Source organism: Oryctolagus cuniculus, chromosome 12, assembly GCF_051225735.1.
Source record: "Oryctolagus cuniculus isolate XC-2025 breed Fujian yellow rabbit chromosome 12, ASM5122573v1, whole genome shotgun sequence".
Taxonomy (NCBI): domain Eukaryota; kingdom Metazoa; phylum Chordata; class Mammalia; order Lagomorpha; family Leporidae; genus Oryctolagus; species Oryctolagus cuniculus.
In genome coordinates, this window is record NC_142878.1 from 64,834,806 (window position 1) to 64,856,775 (window position 21,970).

The 21,970-nt window shown below is 46.4% G+C and overlaps 1 protein-coding gene across 22 annotated transcripts in view; it reads left to right on the forward strand.

Annotated features, from left to right (window-relative positions):
* Positions 1 to 6,399: 6,399 nt before the first annotated feature.
* The window catches only part of MGA (MAX dimerization protein MGA), a 154,652-nt gene continuing 139,081 nt past the window's right edge, over positions 6,400 to 21,970 (forward strand). For 10 of the 22 annotated variants that reach the window (XM_008269141.5, XM_070054032.2, XM_089310118.1 and 7 more), the window contains exon 1: positions 6,400 to 7,425. The gene's annotated coding sequence lies outside the window, so the exon portion shown is untranslated. The remainder of the gene's footprint in view (positions 7,426 to 21,970) is intronic. The other 12 variants (XM_008269142.5, XM_089310117.1, XM_070054033.2 and 9 more) reach the window with 3 other exon arrangements.

A 21,970-nucleotide genomic window follows, 5' to 3' on the forward strand; every position in this document is an offset into this window, starting at 1 on the left:
GGATCCAGGAACTCCATCTGGGTCTCCCACAAGGGTCACAGGAACCCAAGTACTTGGGCCATCTTCTGCTGCTTCCCAGGTGCAGCAAGAAGCTGGGTTGGAAGCATAGAGTAGTAGGGACTTGAAACAGCCAGTCTCATAAGGAATGGGGGTGTCCCAAGCAGTAGCTTAACCTGCTGTACCACAACACCCATCCCCAGAATTTCCTTCCTTTTTAAGGCTGAATATTTCACTATATGCATCTACCACTGTGTTTATGTGTTCAGCTGTTGATAGGCACTCATATTGCTTCCACCTTGTGGCTATTGTGAATAATGCTGCTATGCTCATGGGTATATAGGTGTCTCTTTAAGACCCTGCTCTCAATCCCTTTGGGAATATACAAATAAGTAGAATTCCCATATCATATGGTAAATTACTTTTAGAAGAATGTCCATGTTTTCCTTAGCAGGTGTATTATTTCATACTCCTACCAGCAGTGCACAAGAGTTCATTCTCTACATTCTCTATAATACTTATTTTTTTGTTTGTTTTGATAATAGGAATGTTACAGTATCTCATTGTGGTTTTCACTTGCATTTTCCTAATGTTTGTGCTGTTAAGAATTCTTTTTAATTTATTTTATTTTATTATTTTATTTTTTTGACAGGCAGAGTTAGACAGTGTGAGAGAGAGAGACAGAGTGAAAGCTCTTCCTTTTTCTGTTGGTTCACCCCACAAGTGGCTGCTACGGCTGGTGTGTTGCGGCTGGCATGCTGCGCTGATCCGAAGGCAGGAGCCAGGTGCTCTCCTGGTCTCCCATGGGGTGCAGGGCCCAAGGACCTGGGCCATCCTCCACTGCACTCCCTGGTCACAGCAGAGAGCTGGACAGGAAGAGGAGCAACTGGGACAGAATCCGACTGGGATAGAACCCGGTGTTCTGGCGCCACAAGGCGGAGGATTAGCCTATTGATCCGCGGCCGGTGTTAAGAATTTTTTCATGTGCTTATTCGCTATTTGTATACTTTTTTTTAAAGAAATATCTAATCACTTTTTATTTAATTATTTTATTATTATTATTATTTTTGACAGGCAGAGTGGACAGTGAGAGAGAGACAGAGAGAAAGGTCTTCCTTTGCCGTTGGTTCACCCTCCAATGACCGGTGCGGCCCGGAGTGCTGCAGCCGGTGCACCGCGCTGATCCAAAGCCAGGAGCCAGGTGCTTATCTTGGTCTCCCATGTGGGCACAGGGCCCAAGTACTTGGGCCATCCTCCACTGCACTCCTGGGCCATAGCAGAGAGCTGGCCTGGAAGAGGGGCAACCGGGACAGAATCCGGTGCCCCGACCGGGACTAGAACCCGGTGTGCCGGCGCCGCAAGGCGGAGGATTAGCCTAGTGAGCCGCGGCGCCAGCCTGTAATCACTTTTTAAACTGTTAAATTGTAGGAATTCTTTATATATTCCTTAATCCCTCATGAGATATATGGCTTGTAAATATCTTGAAAAATTTTAATTTCTATTTCTTATATATATAGAGAGAGGCTGACAGAATAAGAGAATGAGCTCCCACCCACTGCTTCACTCCCAAGATGGCTACAACAAGCAGAGAGGCGATGCTCAGGAGGTGTGTTGGAGGCAAAGCTGGGTCAGCCCAGGGGTCCCCCTTCTGTGGCCTGAATCCAGCTACTTGAGTCATCATCACTGCTGCAACCAAGGTTCTGCGCGAGCAGGAAGCTGGGGTCGGGAGTTGCAGCCAGCAGTTAATCCCAGGTACCCTGATGTGGGACATGGATGTTCTAACCATTGCTTTAAAAAAAAAGATTATTTCATTTCTTTTTAAGAAAATTTTTATTTAAAAATTTTCATAAAAAGTATTGGAATGACTACATAGATAAAGCATTTAAAAACGATTCTCTGGCTTACATTGCTTGCTGGCTCAGTTCTAGCTCTGTCCTGGTCAAGGTCTCCAGAAACTTCCCCTGTGAAGTCTGGTCTCACAGGTAGGGACCCTCACTGCACTGAAGGGAGGCCGGCTGCAGCTGCCATCTGAAGCGTTCAGCTTCCGGTTCCGGAAGGGTGACGTCCTCCTTCTGTGCTATCATGTGCTGCAGCTGCTGGATTTCTCCATCTTAGCTCTCGGCTCCCTCTTCACCATCTGTAGTGTCCGGGCCTAGGATTTCTCTCTGGTTTGAGTTCCTGATGTTCTTGTGATATGGCTTGTGCCCGTAATGAAAACTGATCTTTAAAGTAGTTCTCCGGGGCCAGCACTGTGGCGTAGCGAGTAAAGCCACCGCCTACAGTGCCAGCATCCCATATGGACACTGGTTTGAGTCCTGGCTGCTCCACTTCTGATCCAGCTCTCTGCTGTGGCCTGGGAAAGCAGTAGAAGATGGCCCGAGTACTTGAGCCCCTGCACCCACGTGGGAGACCCGGAAGAAGCTCCTGGCTTCAGATTGGTGCAGCTCTGGCCGTTGTGGCCATCTGGAAGGTGAACCGGCAGATGGAGGACCTCTCTCTCTCTCTCTTTCTCTGCCTCACTGTAACTCTGCCTTCAAATAAATAAATAAATAAATCTTTAAAAAAAAATAAAGTAGTTCTCCATCAAGTCCAATTCATTCTGGTGCTCTTTTCTTTATCTCACTTTTCTTTACTACAGTTTCCCTCCCTCCCTCCCTCCCTCCATCCTCCTTCCTTCCTTCTAGATTTATTTATTTGAAAGTCAGAGTTACACAGACAGAGGAGAGGCAGAGAGAGAGAGAGAGAGAGAGAGAGAGAGAGGTCTTCCATCTGATGGTTCACTCCCCAATTGGCCACAATGACCAGTGCTGCTCCAATCCGAAGCCAGGAACCAGGAGCTTCTTTTGGGTCTCCCACATGGGTGCAGGGGCCCAAGGTCTTGGGCCATCTTCCACTGCTTTCCCAGGCCACAGCAGAGAGCTGGATTGGAAGTAGAGCAGCCAGGTCTCGAACCAGTACTCATATGGGATGCCAACACTTCAGGCCAGGGCGTTAACCAGCTGGGCCAAAGCATCGGCCCCTACCATAGTTTCTTAAGTCTTGTAATCTTTGCTTCTGAATTTGTTAACCTGCTTCGAACAGTTTCTTTTTTTTTTCTTTTTTAAAGATTTTATTTGTTGGGGCTGGCGCTGTGGTGCAGCCGGTAAAGCCGCTGTCTCTCCCTCTCACTGTCTATAACTCTGTCAAATAAAAAATAATTAAAAAGAAAAAAGGGATCTTCAGGCTATAAGAACGATTGCCCAAGCTCAGAGCAAAACCAGTGAGGCAGCCATGGGAAAGATAATTGTAACTGAGGGTACACAAGCCACAAAAGGGGCCAGTTAGCTGTCACAGGCCAAGAAACAGAATGAATTTTACTGTAAAGTGGTATGAAAGATGGGCTGGTTTCAGCAGAGGGATCATAAGATCTCACTGATACTTATTAGTTTATTTACTTTCATTTTATTTGAAAGACAGAGAAACAGAGAACTCTTCCATCTGCTGGCTCACTCCCTCAAATGCCTGCAACTGCCAGGAATGGGCCAGGCAAAGTCGGGAGCCTGGAACTCCATCAGGGTCTCTGGGTGTTAGGGACCCCAGTACTTGAGCCTTCACCTCCTGCCTCCCACGGTGTGCATCAGCAGGAAGCTGGAGCCGGGACTCAAATCAGGCCCTTGAGAAATGGGACGCGAATGTCTTCAGTGGAGTCTTCAACTGCTGTGCCAAATGCCTACCCCACGCTAGTTAGCAAGGATTACTCTGGCTTCTCTGTGAAAAATAGACGATGTTGGGGGAGGAGATGAAAACAGAGTTCCAGTGATTCTTTCTCCAGGCTTTTCTTTTGCACCACCCGCAAACAGTTGTCCTTCATGCTGCTCCTGTTTCCTACTCCCCTCTGCTTCCAGATTCTTTTTTAAGATTAATTTATTTGAAAGGCAGAGTTACAAAGAAAGAGAAAGAAAGAGGTATCTCTCATCTACTGGTTTACTCCCCTAATGGCCACAATGGTCAGGACTAGGCCAGGTCAAAGCCAGGAGCCTGGAACTCCATCCTGGTCTCCCACGTGGGTGGCAGGGGCCCAGGCACTTGATCCATCTTCTGCTGTTTTCCCAGATGCATTAACAGGGTGCTGAATTGGAAGTGGAGCAGCTGGGACTCAAACCCTATGGTTCTATGGGCTGCTGGCATTGCAGGAGGGGGTTTAACCTGCTGCACCACAATGCTGACTTGTTTCTAAATTTTTATCATATCCTGGACACTGCCAGTTGGGGCCTTTCTTAACAGACTGGATTTTGGTCAACTGTAGCAACTTCATTTCTCAATCAACGGGTGTATCCCAGGTTCTCTGTGGTAAATGATAAACCTAAACCTCAGAGTCTTAAGACAAATTATTTCTTGCTCATGCTACCTATTCATTGCTGGTTGCTGCATGTATCTGCTCTGTGTCATCCTAGCCATGGATGTGGTGAGAACACTTAAGATCTACTCAGCAAATTTCTAGTACCAAATACACCATTATTAACCATCTTCACTACACGGTAGGTTAGATATCCAGATGCGGTGTCGCTTCACAAGTGAAGGTTTGTATCCTTTGGTCAACATCTTCTCATTGCTCCCCAACTTCCAACCTTGTCCCCTGGCAATAAACATTTCGCTCTGCTTCTGTGAGTCTAGCTTTTCAAGATTCCACATATAAGTGATATCATACAGTATTTATCTTGCTTTGTTTGACTGACTTCACTTAGCACCAGGTCCTCTACCTAGGCTTATCTGTTATTGCAAATGCCACCAGTTCCTTCTTTTTTTTTTTAATGATTGAGTAATATGTATATGTTTAGTATCCTGAAATAAACTTTAACTTGATATTTTCATAACACAGTACAGGTACTTATATATCTGTAGGGTCTAACAAGAGATAATAAGGGTTGAACTACTTCAGGGTGGAGGAAATTCAAAGTAGGGAGTGAACTGAGAAGGTAAAATTTAAGTGTTGTGACCAATCGAATGTGAGTGACAATGAGGAGGAGCAGTTGAGGACATCGTGGGTGTTCCAGCCTGGGAGACTTACTGCAATGGTGCTGCCAGTGCTCTTGTAAGGAGAAGCAGTAGTCGGTGGTGTGTGGGGTGAGGAGACAGATTGGCTTTGGAAACATCCGAGTTCTGGATGTCAGGGGGAAGTTGTGCCCAAGCTGAAGGCTCCCTTTGTTAAGTGTGACTGAAGAAGCTAGGAGAGGAAAACAAGGCACTGGCAGGGGACTGGAAAGGGAGCATCTGCACTGTTATGTAAGTGGAGGCCAGCGTGAGTTCTGAGGGTGTCTCTCCTCTGAGGTATTTAAGTACAATTTTAACCACCTTGAAGGGCAGGCACAGATGCTTCTACCCTCTGTGCCATCATTATTTGACTGCAATCATCTCTATAGTTCAGCATTTCAACGTGTTAAGAAAAAAACACACCTTGAAATGAAGGCGGGAGATAACGTAATGATATGTACCAACAGATGGGCAATAGTCACCAAGGAATCTAAAATAAAGATCTGCAGTGTAAGAGACTGTCAGTGTGCCTCTAGCACTGTCTAGGGGAGAAAGAGCTTAGAGAGAAAAGCAATTTAAGAGTTGCTGTGCTGGACACAGTACAGGATGCTTGTTCCAAGGCAACCTTACCTCTCACGAGGGTGCCTTCTATTCATCAGGCATTATGACAGGTGCACAGTGTATTTTTATCTTAGAGTCATGACACTCCAAAGACTAGGTATGACTGACTCCAATGTACAGTCAGCAGAACTCAGAATCACAAAGTTCAAAACCCTGTTCACAGTCACAGGCCAGAACGTGAAAGAGCTTCAGGTTCACCCAGGTCTGACGTCAAAGCTTTGGTTCTCCTGCTACAGCCACCAGATCTCAGACCGAGTTTTGCCTGGAGAACACATTAAAATACATTTTTCTAGATTCCCAGTCAAGACTGGTTAAGAAGACAGTAATACCAGCACAGTGCTTTTCTTTCAGGGTTGCTGATATGATTGAATGCAGTGAAGACTATTGGAGTGCTTAATAAACATGTTTAGCACAGATATGCTTATAATTTGTTTTAAAAATTATTTATCTCATTTCTGAGTTTCTAGTCAGGAAATACTTTTCTGATAACTAATTAGGCTTAAGAAGAACCGGGAATTCAGAAAAGGATGCCCAGCACTGTATGTTTTGGCATGGGAACCACATTATACATGAATACATTTAATTTATAATCTATCAGTAAAAGCTCTTATGAGTCTGATCCGTACTAATCACATTCTTCAAGCTTGATCATCCCTTTGAGAACTTACAAAACAGTTTGACATCAGTAAAGATGAGGAATGAAGTTCAAGGGACAAAAGGTATGAATTGTGTTAGGTGGGGGCTTCCTGGGGGTAAGGGTATTAGGTTTGGGCTGAAAAGTCAGTTTGTGACTTGTTATACAACCAACTGGTAAGACCGCCTGTTAGCACTTGTTAGCACATGGTGTTATCCTCCGCTCCAAAATACCACAGCTGGGAGTTGCTGCAACCAGAATCTCGGACAGACACACTTCCCTGGCTCCTTTAAAAAGCCCCCTGTCCCTCTCACTCCCCTTTCCCCAGCAGTGACAATAAGGTGATCAAGAAAGGTCTGGTTTTCTCTCTCTAGAGAAACCCTACGTGTTATTTACACACTCTCTCGAATGGGTCTTGTATTAAGTCGTATTTAAGTTAGCATTCTTTTCCACTGGCCAGGGAGGGTTGCTTGCTAGTTTACCTGTGGGCAAATACCTTAGCCTTTTTTTTTTCCCCCCAATATTCACAGTCACTCCGCAGGCACTCTGTAAACAGCTCCATGAAGAAAAGTTAAGCCGTTTCTCCAAGACCATACAGCTCAAAAAAACAGGGAAGGAGCGACTGGAAGTGCCTGGTATACCCAGTCACCCTCCCATAATTACCCAACCGTCTCACCGGGAGCCCAAGGACCCGGCTATCCAGGGGACGCGCAGGGAACGCCCGAGAGGTGAGAGCCAGGAAATCAGGAGAGGTGCTTTCCCGGCATGCTCTGCAGCACACCGAGGGGCGCCAGACGTATCCCGGCGTGCACCGGGGAGCGCCCAAGGGCGATGGTTCCCGGCTCCTGGAGGGGCACGCGAAGTTAAACCGACAGGGGTGAGCTTCCTGAGTTTTGAGATCCCGGTTTCTCGCTTCCCCTTTACGGCTGCAACCCTATAAAGGCGGAAAAGGACGTCCTCTAACTACTCTCCCTTTCCGCGTGCAAACGACTTTCGGAGCCGCTTCGAGCACGGTGCCAGGTGATTAGCGGTTAGGGGCGGGCCTGGAGCCAGCACGTGACCAGACCTGGCGGCCAATGACTTGCCGGGTGGTCCAGCAGCGCGAGGATTCCCGGACCTGCGAGCCGAGCGGCGCGTGGGCCGGCCGCGGTCGGCCCCGGCAGGTACGCGCAGGCGCCTTGCTCGCCACGCGCTCCGTCTTTCCCCACGCGCTCGGTGGCGTGTACTTGGCGCGAGGCGTTAAGATCCCGTCTGGGTTTTTTGGTGGGGAGGGTGGGCAGGGAGACGGTGGCGGCGCGGGGTGGGGGGGGGGGTTACTGTGGCGTCACGTGCACGCCACAGCCAATCGCAGGCCGAGGCGCACCCACCGCCTTCCCCGGCGCCCCGGGGTGCGACGTGTTCTGTGAGGTTCGCCCCAGCCCTGACGACCGCGGCGTCCAGCTCCACCGTGAGCACGGACGACAAGTTCCCGGCAAAATGGCTGCTGGAGAGAGCCGCCTAGCAGGGGGAGCGCTGGGGCCGCGTGAAGGTCACATGACGCGGTTGGCAGCGCGTGCTGCTGGCGCGGGGACTGGGGGATGGGCGGGCACTGGCGCGGCGGGTCACGTGCCTCGCCCGCGCCGGCCGGCCGCGCTTTGCCCGCGTCTCCGCGGCGGCCAGATGGTCGGCGCTGACTCCTCCCACCTCGAAGCTTGGCGCGCCTCGGCGAGAAGCGGAGTGGAGTCGTGGAGGCGGCCGGGTTCCTGGCTTCTGGCTAGCTTTGTGGTTAGCAAGTCATGGTGCCCCTACTTTCGCATTTATCTTTGAGTCTGTAGAGGAGATTATGTTTTAGGGTTCCTCATGGTCCGTGAGGACCTAATCCCGATTTCGTGCAGATAACAACAACAAAAGTGATCAAGAACAACAGCAAACCTGTCCCAGTCTTTACCTCAGTGGTGTGGGAAACCTGGTGGAGGTAATTTGTAATACTCTAGTTTGCCCGTCTTCACCAATTCCGTTTATACTTTATGCTTAACCCACCACCTCATTTGAAAAATGCCATCTCTTAGACATCTAGTCCCTATGTGTTTCTTGAAGTCCAGAGGTATCTGTTAACTCAGGCGATAGGAAGCAGAAGTTGTTACCCGGGGCCGCTAGGCAGCGTGAGGCTGATTAGAAATCTTTTCCACTTGGTGGGCCGGTCTGTGTCAAGATTTGGAGGCTTCCTGGTGCCAGCCTAGGGCGTCTTTTCTGATCTCTGCTCCCAGTCCCACTCTCATTGCACCAGGGGTGGGGGGAAGGCCTTGGTGAAATGAAGCAAGCGTGGATTATATGTTTTCCATGTCACTGTTCATGTTTTATGGTCCCCTTTGCTTTATCTTCAGGAGCCTTCAAATTTTGTGAGAACACAATCTGGAAAATGTTTATTAAGCAATCATAATAATCGGTATCTATCATTTTGAACAATTATAGAACAATTATAATGATAGTTAAAATCTTCCTCGCATAGTATTCTTTTTTTTTTTTTCCCCACAGGCAGAGTGGACAGAGAGACAGAGAGAAAGGTCTTCCTTTTGCCGTTGGTTCACCCTCCAATGGCCACTGCGGCCAGCGCACCGCGCTGATCCGATGGCAGGAGCCAGGTACTTCTCCTGGTCTCCCATGGGGTGCAGGGCCCAAACACTTGGGCCATCCTCCACTGCACTCCCTGGCCACAGCAGAGAGCTGGCCTGGAAGGGGGCAACCGGGACAGAATCCGGTGCCCTGACTGGGACTAGAACCCAGTGTGCAGGCGCCGCAAGGCAGAGGATTAGCCTATTGCGCCACGGTGCCGGCCCCTTGCATAGTATTCTGTGTTTCTTAATTCATTAGTGCTCATAACAAACCTGTGAGGTGACTACTGTTACCTCCACTTTACCAGTGAAAAAACTTGCCCAAGGTCATGTGCCTGCTAATTTTGCATAAATGAAACTAACATTCATTAGGAAGATTCTGGTGAGATTTTTGAATAAGAAAAACGAAGAGGAATCTGTACTAATGGAGTTACAACTAAATATATGATAAAGTGATAAACAGTAGCTGTGGCATAGAGTAGCGGAACAGAATAGTAAGTCTGGAATTGTCTAAGATCATTTAGTATTTTAATGGTGACATTTCTTATTAGAGGGAAAAGGATTCTAGAATTATGTTGGAACAATTGGTTAAATGGGGGAAAAAAGGAATCCTTACCTTAAAATTTAAATAATATCCAGATGAGTTAATTAAATATCAAATGTAAAATGAGTCAACTACTATGAAAAAATGGGTAAACAATATTTCAACCTTGAAATGAGATAGCTTTTCTAGGCCTGGCTAAACAGAATCGATAAAGGCAAAGATGAATAGAGTTATTATGTAAAATGGCTTCTACTTTGGAGAGACATAAAGGTCAGAGAAATTTATTCATTTGGTATTCTTTCAACATACACACTGTTTACTATGTGCTAACTAATTGTTTAGGTTTAGGATCTAGTCATAAGCAAATCCAGGCAAAATTATGGGGAAAAAAATGGAATCACGTGTTGGATAACTTTACTATATGAGCAAAAGATGTGACTAGGTAATCATATACAAAAAAAACCTATAAAAAGAAAATATTTTGTTATTTTTCACTTATGAGCAGTTCAAAACAGCACTTCTCCCCCTAGTCTAGCAGATTGCCATAGGTATAATCAAATGATAATATTTGGTGTTGGCATCAGAGCTGGGAAATTGGCACTTGCATACCCTGTGTTGGAATACTTGTAATTTTCTGAAGGATATTTTGGCTATACTTCTTGAAAGCATTAAAAACCTATATGTGGGGGGGGGGCGAGTGTTGTGGCACAGCAGATTAAGCTGCTGCCTATGATGCCAACATTCCATTTGAGCACCAGTTAAAATCCCAGCTGCTCTACTTCTGATACAGCTCCCTGCTAATGCCTCTCGGAAGGCAACAGAAGATGGTCCAAGTAATTAGGCTTCTGCCACCCATGTGGGAGACCCAGATGGAGTTCCATGTTCCTGGCTTCTGTCTGGCCCAGCCCGGCCTTTGCAGCCATTTGAGAAGTAACCTAGCGGATGGAAGATTGATCTGTCTCTTTTAAAATTATTTTTAAAGATTTATTTGAGAGGCAGAGTTACAGGCAGACAGAGGGAGAGACAGAGAAAAATCTTCCATCCGCTGGTTCGTTCTCCAAGTGGTTGCAATGGTAGAGCTGGGCTGATTTGAAGCCAGAAGCTTCTTCTGGGTCTCCCATGTGGGTACAGCGACTCAAGGACTTGGGTCATCTTCTAATACTTTCCTAGGTCATTAGCAGGGAGCTGGATCAGAAGTGGAGCAGCTGGGACCTGGACTGGTGCCCATCTGGGATGCTAGTGCCCCAGGCAGAGGTTTAACCTACTTACACCACAGTGCTGGCTACATGATCTGTCTCTTTCTTTCCCCCTTGTAACTCTGCCTTTTAAATAAATAAAATAGATCTTAAAAACAAACAACCCTTAATGTGGGGCGGGATTTTGGCACAGCATATTAAGTCCACACTTGGGTTGCTTACATCCCATGTTGGAGTGCCAATTTGAGTCCTGGCTATTTCACTTCTGTTCCAGTGTCTTGCTAATGCATTGTGGGAAGCAGCAGATGAGAACTCAAGTGATTGGGTCTCTGCCACCCTTGTGGAAGTCTAGATGGAGTGCCAGGATCCTAGCTTTGGTCTGGCCAAACCCTGGATTTTGGGGCATTTGAGGAGTGAACCAGTGGATGGAAGCTCGCTTTCTTTGTCATTCTTTCAATGAGATGAAAGTAAATAAACATTAAAAAAAAAATCTGTCTTTTAATTCATCAGCTTTTCTCATTAAAAAAAAAAAAAAAGATTTATTTATTTGAAAGGCGGAGTTACAGAGGCAGAAGCAGAGAAAGAGAGGTCTTTCAAATGTTGGGTGCAACAGCTGGAGCTGAACTGATCCAAAGCCAGGAGCCAGGAGCTTCTTTCAGGTCTCCTGTGTGGGTGCAGGGACCCAAGGACTTGGGCCATCTTCTGCTGCTTTCCCAGGCCATAACAGAGAGCTGGATCAGAAGTGGAGCAGGCCAGCGCCGCGGCTCAATAGGCTAATCCTCCACGTAGCGGCGCTGGCACACTGGGTTCTAGTCCCGGTCGGGCTGCCGGATTCTGTCCCGGTTGCCCCCCTTCCAGGCCAGCTCTCTGCTATGGCTGGGGAGTGCAGTGGAGGATGGCCCAGGTGCTTGGGCCCTGCTGCACCCCATGGGAGACCCGGAGAGCACCTGGCTTCTGCCATTGGATTAGCGCAGTGCGCCGGCCACGGCGGCCATTGGAGGGTGAACCAACGGCAAAAGGAAGACCTTTCTCTCTGTCTGTCTGTCTCTTTCTCTCTCACTGTCCACTCTGCCTGTCAAAAAAAAAAAAAAAAAAAAAAAAAAGTGGAGCAGCTGAGACAGCGCCCATGTGAGATGCTGGCACTGCAGGTGGTGGCTCTACACAGTATACCACAGCACCATTCCCCAGAATTGAATTGTTTTAAAATTTTACTAATTTTTTTTTTTTTTTGAAAGGCAGAGGGACAGAGAGAGAGTGAGTAAGAGAGAGCTTCTGTGCTCCCCATATGCCTGCAACAGCTGGGACTGGGCCTGGCTGAAGCTAGGAATCCGGAACTCCATCTGGATGACAGAGACCCATGTTCTTTAGCCATTATCTGTTTCCTCTCAGGGTGTGTTTTAGTAGGAAGTTGGATCAGAAGCGGAAGAGCAGGGATTTGAGTCAACACTTTGATACAAGATGCCAGTGTCCCAAGCGGCCACTGTTGTGCCAAATGCCTGCCCTTGAATTTTTAAAATTTTATTATTAATTTTAAAAATATTTACTTATTGAAAGCACTTACACGAGCAGTCTTCCAGCCACTGACTCACTCTCCAAATGGCTGCAACAGCCCAGGACTGGTCCAGGCCAAAGCCGGAACTCCATCCAGGTCTCCCATGTGAGTGGCAGGAACCCAAGCATTTGGGTCATCTTATGATGCTCTCCCAGGCATGTAAGCAGGAAGCTAGATCAGAAGTGGAGCCGCTGAGACTCAGACTGGCAGTCCTGTTCATGTAATATGCCATACCACAGTGCTGGCCCCCACATACCTGAGTTTTATACTTGCCCTACCTCCTGACTCCAGGTTTGCTAATGCAGACCCTGGGTGGCAGTGGTGATAGCTCAAGTAGTTGGGTTTCTGCCACCTAGGTGAGAGACCTACATTGCGTTTCTGGCTTCTGACCTCAGCCTGGCCCAGTTCTGGTCATAGCAGGCATTGGGAAGTGAACCAGTGAATGGGGGACTCTCTCAGTTTCTCTCTCTCTTTGTCTAAAAAAAAAAAAAAATTGAAATTCATTCATAATTTTTGGATAATAGACAATTTGATGAGCTTGTTGAAGACCTTTGTAGTCTACATGTCTTTCCATCTTTATCAGTAGGTTTATAGTCAGTAATCCAGTGATAAGCCTAATATAGAAAGAGAACATTGGAAATTATAATAAAAAATCACTAGCAAAGTTGCCTGAGGGCTAATTAAGAAAGGAATTTAAGGCAGTAGTACTGGAAAGCTTGTTTTAGCTGTCTTTAAACTGTTTCAGATCTCTGTTCTAGGAAGAACATTCTGGTGATCAAGAATTAGATCTTAATTAAAAGATTGGAAAGGAATTATCAATTGTGCATACTAGGAAGAAAACATAAATAGGATAGTTCAGGCCAATTAGGTAAATCCATTCATTGAACAGAATTGAAAAAGCCCAACTGCATGGCAAGTGTTGTATCAGGTGCTAGGGATTGAGCAGTGGTCAAAATAAAGTCCCTCTTCTGGAATTCATGTTAGTGGATAGACAGTAAGCTAGTAAATAATATGAAGAAAATAGAATAAGAGAGAATGATGGTGGTGGGTACGGTGGTTCTTTTAGATGGGTTGACAGGTAAGACTTCTCTGCAGTAACATTTGCAGAGAGACCTGAGTGATTGGAAGTAGATGTTGCCAGAATATTGACTGTTTCAAGTAGTGGGACTAAAGCAAAGACTCTGTAGTTAGCATCAGTTTGGCATTTTCAAAGAAGTGCAGGATGGCTAGTGTGCTAGGGGTATTAAGTGATGGTGGTGATGGTGCACAGTGGGAGAAATGAGATTAGAAAGTTGGCAGGGCTCAGACTGTAGAGCCTTGTAGACCAAAAGACTTTTGGATTTTATTCTCACTCTTATGGAGTCCCATTAGGCAGTTTTGTGTAGTCAGTGATACAATCTAATTTATGTTTTAAGAATATATCTTTGTTGCAGTGGCAAGAGGTGCAGCAGACCCCTCGAGAAGTCATTGGAATGGTCTGATGAGGTATATGATAGTTTGGACCAGGGAGATAGTGATAGAGGCAGTGAGAGATGATTGAAGGTAGAACCTATAGGATTTGCTGATCTATTAGTTGTGGGAGGTGAGAGGAGAAATTAAAGATGATTCCAGGGGCCGGCACTGTGGTACAGTGAGTAAAGCCATTGGTTGCAACATGAGCATCCCATAGCAGATTGGCAATTCGAATCCTGGCTACTTTGCTGCTGCTGCTTCTAAATGATTTATTTTTGAGGGCAAAGTGATAGAGAGGGGGAGACAGAGAAGGGAGAAGGATCTTAATCTGCTGTGCTTGGGCTGGGAGCCTAGAACTTCTGGGTCTCCCTCTTGGGTGGCGCAAATCTGCTGCTTTCTCAGGCACATAGCAGGGAGTTGGATTGGAAGCAGAGCAGCTGGGTATCAGCCTTGTGTCCTGAAATGGGATTCCTGCTCACAAGCAGTGTCTTAACCAGCTGTGTCTCAATGCCTTCCCACCCCTGCCCCCACTACTCTGCTTTACCATCTTTTTTTTTTTTTTTTCTATTTGACAAGTAGAGTTATAGACAGTGAGAGAGACAGAGAGAAAGGTCTTACCTCCTTTGGTTCACTCCCCAAATGGCTGCTACAGCCAGAGCTGCGCTGATCCGAAGCCAGGAGTCAGGTGCCTCCTCCCGGTCTCCCATGCGGGCACAGGGGCCCAAGCACTTGGGCCATCCTCCACTGCCCTCCCGGGCCACAGCAGAGAGCCAGACTGGAAGAGGAGCAACCGGGACTAGAACAGGCGCCCATATGAGTTGCTGGCGCTGGAGGCAGATGAACTAAATGAGCCATGGTGCCGGCCCCACTACTCTGCTTTAGATCCAGCTTCTTGCTAATGTGCCTGAGAGGGCAGTGGAAGATGGCCCAAGTATTTGGGCCTTTGCCACTATTGGGAGACCAGAATGGAGTTCCTGGCTTCTGACATTGGCCTGGCCCAGACCTGGCTGTTGTGGCCATTTAAGTAGTGAACCAGTGAATGGAAGCTTTCTCTCGGTCTCTCCCTCCCTGTGTTTCTGCCTTTCAAATAAATAAATATATAAAAAATTTTTAAAAATGATTCCAAGGTTTTTAGCTTGAACAATTTGTGTGATTTACAGAGATGAAAAACTGGAAGGAGCAAGTTTGGATGAAGAGTTTAGTTGTCTGTTGGGCTTGAGATGGGTACTTTTTTTGGTTTATTTTTAAAAGATTTATTTTAAAAAGTTACAGAGAGAGAGAGAGACAGACAGACAGACAGGTCTTCCATCTGCTGGTTCACTCCCCAGATGGCTGCAGTGGCTGGAGCTGAGCCAATCTGAAGCCAGGAGCTAGGAGCTTCTTCTGGGTTTTCTACATGGGTGTAGGGGCTGAGGACTTGGGCCATCCTCTGCTGCTTTCCTGGGCGCATTAGCAGGGAGCTGGATTGGAAATAGAGCAGCTAGGACTTGAACCGGCACCCATATGGGGTGCCGGCACTGCAGCCCAAGGCTTTAACACCCTGAGCCATAGTGCAAACCTCTTGAGATGTGTACTTGATATCCAGAAATAGACATTGAGTAGGGAGTTGATTGTTCTGACATTTTTGATCAGACTAGGGCTGTGAATATACACTGGGGAAGCTGTCCATATGTAGATGTTGTTTAAGAACATGAAGAGGAGGCCGGCGCCGCAGCTCACTAGGCTAATCCTCTGCCTTATGGCGCCGGCACACCGGGTTCTAGTCCCGGTCGGGGTGCCGGATTCTGTCCCGGTTGCCCCTCTTCCAAGCCAGCTCTCTGCTATGGCCCGGGAGTGCAGTGGAGAATGGCCCAAGTCCTTGGGCCCTGCACCCCATGGGAGACCAGGATAAGTACCTGGCTCCTGCCATCGGATCAGCGCGGTGCGCCGGCCGCGGCGGCCATTGGAGGGTGAACCAACGGCAAAGGAAGACCTTTCTCTCTGTCTCTCTCTCTCACTCTCTCACTGTCCACTCTGCCTGTCAAAAATAGAAAAAAAAACAAAAACAAAAACAAAAAAAAACCATGAAGAGGAGAGTCAATGGCCGTGCCTTGAGACTTCTTGGAATTCATGAAGGGGAATAGATTACATTATTTCCTTTATATTGGCATCAACACAGTATTTTCTGAGCAATATGTAAATGGTGTAATATACTTTAAAGTGTTTTTTTTAAAATTTTTATTCCTTTGTTTATTTTTTATTTGAAAGATGAGTAACCAGAGATCTTTTATTTGCTGGTTTACTCCCCAAATGCTTACAACAGCCAAGACTAGGAAAGGCTGAAGCCAGAAGCCTGGAACAACATCCAGAACTCCTGTGTGGGTGGCAGTGGCTTAGGTACTTGGGCCATCTTCTACTGCCTCTTAGATGCACTAGCAGGAAGCTGGATCAGAAGTGAAGTAGCTGGGACTTGGACTAGGCACTTTAATATGAGATGTAGGTAATCCCAGGCAGCAGCCTACCCACTGTGCAACAGTGCCTGCCCTAAATGATATAATGTAAACAATGTCTTTGAGATGATTATATTGTAACTAGGCTCTTCCTGTTAGATGAATCCTCAGATTTCTGTCACTTTCCTGCCGAGGATTTCCACTTTCTCTGTCTTCTGAGGAAATAAACTCCAAACTTCATAGTTAATCATACCAGACCCATCACTGTTGGACTATCTTAGGTCTTCTCTAGCCTTTCTTTCTCACTTCTGCCATGCCTAATATGTCCTGCTCTTTTGTAGCCCTTTATGTGCCTGGAATAATTTCCCTCCCCCTCTTACTGTTCTTTGTCTCAAACTCTTATTCAGTCTTAGTGCCCACCTTAAATATTCTATATAATTTCCTGTAATTTCAGCAGATAGAAGTTGATGCCTCACTGAGTGGTACTTCCTCAAAGGTTTTGTTGTACTGTAATTTGTAGCTAAGTACAAAATCAGTTGGTATTTTAACTGACTTTTTAAAAAAAATATTTATTTGAAAGGCAGAGTTACAGAGAAGCAAAGGCAGAGGCACACACAGAGAGAGAGAGAGAGAGAAAGAGAGAAAGTCTTCTATCCACTGGTTTATTCCCTAAATGGCTGCGATGGCCAGAGCTGAGCCGATCCAAAGCCAGGAGCCAAAAGCTTCTTCCAGGTCTCCCACAGTGCTGGCCCTTTAACTGACTCTTATATTCATTTGTTTATCCAGTGCTTGACATGTGGTAGATGCTTAATGATAATGCTTAAAAAGTTTACAAGTTGTGTTTTGGCAAAAGATAGTAAATAATTGAAACTAGATCTTATAATACATGATTATATGGACTGTTAATTGAGTTTTTTTTTTATTATGGTGAGTTTTTTCTTTTAACGATACTCATTGTGATATAATTTAGCCAGTACAAAATTTGCTGAAATTATGTGAGTTAGCAATCTTGGTTCAGAGACATGTAAGGAATTTTTAATTTCTGGGGCTGATTGATGCTTATTCTTTGGAGGCAAGCTTTTATAAAAGATTTTTCCTTCACTTGCTCATTTGCCACCCACCTTCTCAGTAGTCAGGATTTCTATTTTAACATGACACGTGTATTTGGAGGTCTTTGCTGGAGAAGGAAGGGACCTAATGTAATAAATCCGGTAGAATCAGCAGTACTCGCCCCAGGAATGTCCTTTAGATTGTTGCGTGGAGCGAGGCTTAATGATGTGAATTGTTGGTATGAGAGTTTCAGTGTAAGAGCCCAAAGTAGAGTTCATTATTTTGTCATTCAATCATAAGCATGTATGGAGCACCTACCATGTATGGGCACTGTATGAGGTGCTGTGAGGGACTTACAAAAGAAACAAAAGACATGCTTTCCTGCATAGGAGGCCCTTATAATTCAGTTGAGGAACTTAAGCAAGATTAAAAAGGAAATTTATCTTAACAAGAAGTCATCAGTAAGTGCTAATTGCTTTTTATTTTTGAAAGATTTATTGTTTATTTGAAAGGCAGAATTGGAGAGAGGGAGAGACAGAGAAATCTTAAATCTGCTTGTTCATTCCCCAAATGGCCGCAATAGCTGGGGTTGGGCCAGGTTAAAGCCATGACCTAGGAGCCAAGAGCTTCAAATGGGTCTCCCTTATGGGTACAGAGGCCCAAGCACGTGGGCCATTTTCTGCTGCTTTCCCAGGCACATTAGCAAGGAGCTTGATGGGAAGTGCAGCAATGGAGACATGAATCAGTGGCCATCTGGGATGCCAGAATTTCAGGCGGCACCTTAACCTGTAATGCCAGGATGTCAGGCCCCCAGTACTTTGTATTTCTTAAGCCCATAGCTGTATTCTCAACGTTGTGTGCAATCTTATATTAGTTTTCAACATTTTAACTTGACTTGCAAGTACTGCATTTTCTCTTATTCTTTCTCTCTCTCTCTTTAAGATTTATTTTATTTATTTGAAAGAGTTACAGAGAGAGATAGAGACAGAAAGAGAGGTCTTCCATCTGCTGGTTCACTCCCTGAATGACTGTAATGGCCAAAGCTGAGCTGATCCGAAGCCAGGAGCCAGGAGCTTCTTCCAGGTCTCCCACACGGGTGCAGGGGCCCAAGGACTTGGGCCATCTTCTGCTGTTTTCCCTGGCCATAGCAGAGAGCAGGATTGGAGGTGGAGCAGCTGGGACTCCAACCGGCGCCCATATGGGATGCCAGCACTGCAGGCTGTGGCTTTAACCCACTGTGCCACACACCGGCCCCTATCCTTTCTCATTTCTAGTTTTAGTAGATATGAGTTCCATACAAATACTTTATTCTTTTACCCTTCTAAAGGAAATACATAATTTGAAGAGATACAATGTCATTAATCCTTTATAAGTGAAAAAAAGGCATAGTTCATATTTTTTGCTGTACGCATTCTTCTTGGGGATTATTTCTTGTTCTATCTAAGGGGACAGGGAAGTAGGGAGCAAGGTATAAAACTTGGAGATCAATTTTATGTGTATGGAAAGTATTTATTTTTGTATTTGAATTATAAAAGCACTATTTAGATGATATGGAAAATATAGATCAGCATTAAGAAGGAAATAAAACTATATAGAGACCAGTGTTTAGATGCTGGTTGAGATTCCTGTGTTCTGTGTTGTAGTGTCTTGGTTCGAGTTCTGGCTCTAGCTCTCAGTTCTAGCTTCCTGCTGGAAGAAGCTGCTGGCCCTCTCTTTTAGCCATTTAAAAATATAAAAAGCATTCTTAACTTATGGACCATACAAAAACAAATGTGGCGCAGTGAGTTAAGCTATCGCCTACAAAACTAGCATCCCATGTTAGGCGCCAGTTCAAGTCCTGGCTGCTCTACTTCAGATCCAGCTCCCTGCTAATATGCCTGTGAAAGCAGTGGAAGATGGTGCAAGTGCTTGGGCCCCTGTTACCCATGTGGGAGACCCAGATGGAAGTTCGAGGCTCCTGGCTTTGGCCTGATTCAATCCTGGGTGTTGGAGGCATCTAGGGGAATGAACCAGCAGATGGAAGGTCACTCTCTCTCTTTCTCTGTCTCTTACTCTGCCTTTCAAATAAATAAAATCTTTAAAAAGGAGAGGCAGAGAGAGAGAGAGAGAGAGAGAGAGAGAGATCCTGCTGGTTCACTCCCCAACTGGCCACAATGGCCAGAGCTACTCTGATCAGGAGCCAGGAGCTTCTTCCAGGTCTCCCACACAGATGCAGGGGCCCAAGAACTTGGGCCATTCTCCACTGCTGCCCCAGGCCATAGCAGAGAGCTGGATGGGAAGTGGAGCAACTGAGACTCGATCTGGCGCGCATATGGGATGCCTGCGCTGCAGGCTGCAGCTTTAACCACTATGCCACAGCATCGGCCCCAATGAAATTGTTTTTAAAAATTTTTTTGACAGGCAGAGTGGACAGTGAGAAAGAGAGAGACAGAGAGAAAGGTCTTCTTCACCCTCCAATGGCCGCCGTGGCCGGCGCACTGTGGCCAGCGCACCGCGCTGATATGAAGGCAGGAGCCAGGTGCTTCTCCTGGTCTTCCATGCGGGTGCAGGGCCCAAGCACTTGGGCCATCCTCCACTGCACTCCCGGGCCACAGCAGAGAGCTGGCCTGGAAGAGGGGCAACCGGGACAGAATCCGGCGCCCCGACCGGGACTAGAACCTGGTGTGCCGGCGCCGCAAGGCAGAGGATTAGCCTATTGAGCCCCCAATGAAATCTTAAAACAGATGACAGGAATTGGCCCACAAAGCTGTGGTTGCTGACCCCTGCTGTCTAGACATGCTACACAAGCAGCCCCACCAGTTCTTTCCCTGGTGTGGTGTCTCCTTTAAAGCTACACCCCCATCTTAGTCTCCGGGAAGTCAGAGTTTGTTTAGATCCTATTCTGGTGATGGAAGTGCTCTAATCAAACCTCTGTCACTGTGCTCATATGACTAATTATGTGTGTGATGAAACATATATAATAGAAAATTTGTGTAGCAATATTTAAGTTCTATTTTTCTTTTGCTGTAATTGACATATAATAACTGTACATGTTTGTCAATGTCTAGTGTGATAATTCAGTGCAAGGGTATTTTTTTTTTTGGTGCCCAGGACATTTACATTGTTGTGCAACCACAACCACCATCCAGCTCCAGAGTTTCCATCTTTCTGAACAGCAGCTCTGCCCATTTGACACTGACTGCCTGTGTTCCTCTCCCCTCTGCCCCTAGCAGCCACCATTCTACTTTCTGTCTCTAATTGGACTCTCCTGAAAGTGCAAGAGGAAAAAAATTGTTATTGTGTATATGGCTTTTTTCATTCTGGTAATGTGTTTAATTTTCTAAAAATATATTTATTTGAAAGGCAGAATTACAGGGAGAAGCAGAGAGAGAAAAGGAAGAGGGGGAGAGGAGAGGAGAGACTTAGGTATCCTCCATCTGCTGGAAAAGAGAGGAGAGACAGAGATCTTCCATCCACTGGGTCACTTCCCAAATTACCTCAACAGCTGGGGCTGGGCCAGGCCAAAGCCAGGAGTCCAGAACTCTATCCAGGTCTCCCACATGCATGACAAGGGCCCAAGCAAATTGGGCCATTTTCTCCTGCTTTCCCAGGTGCATTAGCAACGAGATGGATGGGAAACAGAACAGCCAGGACTGAAACTGGTGTTCCAGTATAGGATGCCGATGTTGCAAACGGCAGCTTAATCTATGCACTACACCGCTGGCCCTTGTCTTCAAGGTTTGTCTGTATCATGTTAGAATTGCCTTCTTTTTTACTTTTTAAAGTTTAAGACTATTATTATTTTTATGGCAGGTTCAGAGCAAAATTAAGAGGAAGTTATAGGGGCTGGCGCTGTGGTGCAGTGGGTTAATGCCCTGGCCTGAAGTGTCGGCATCCCATATGGCCGCCGGTTTGAGACCTGGCTGCTCCTCTTCCAGTTTAGCTCTCTGCTATGGCTTGGGAAAGCAGTGGAAGATAGCCCAAGTTCTTGGGCCCCTGCACCTGCGTGGGAGACCTGGAAGAAGCTCCTGGCTCCTGGCTTGGGATTGGCACAGCTCTGGCCATTCTGGCCAATTGGGGAGTGAACCAGCAGATGGAAGACCTCCCTCCCTTCCTCCTCCCCTCCCTCTCTCCCTCTCTTTCTGTCTCCCTCTCCCTCTCCCCTCTCTTTGTAACACTGACTTTCAAATAAATAAATAAATCTTTTAAAATAAGAGGAAGTTACAGATTTCCCATATACCCTATCTTTCATATATGCGTAGATTCCCCCATTGTTAACATCCCTCACCAGACTAGTACATTTGTTAGAATTGATAGCAGGCTGGCGCCGCGGCTCACTAGGCTAATCCTCCGCCTGTGGCGCTGGCATCCCATATGGGCATAGGTTCGTGTCCCGGCTGCTCCTTTTCCAATCCAGCTCTGCTGTGACCTGGCAAAGCAGTAAAGATGGCCCAAGTCCCACCCATGTGGGAGACCAGGAAGAAGCACCTGGCTCCTGGCTTCAGATCAGCACAGCACTGGCTGTTGTGGCCATCTGGGGAGTGAACGAACAGAAGGAAGACCTTTCTGTCTCTCCCTCTCACTGTCTGTAACTCTACCTCTCAAATAAATAAATAAAATCTTAAAAAAAAAAAAAAAAAAAAAGAAAGCAGGAGCCTGTTACTCAGTCCCGGTCTCATATATGAGTGGCAGAGTCTCAAGTACTTGAACCATCACCTTCTGCCTCCCAGAGTGCACATTGAGAGGGGGCTGGTGTTGGAACTGAAGCTGGGGCTCTAACCAGCTACTCAGGTGCCGGTGTGGGTGTCCTAAGTGGAGATTCAGCCACACACCAGACATTTACCTAGCAGTCCTTCCTGTTTGGGGCTGAATTCTCTGTTTGACTAGCCTCCTGTAAATTGGGGGTTCCCACAGC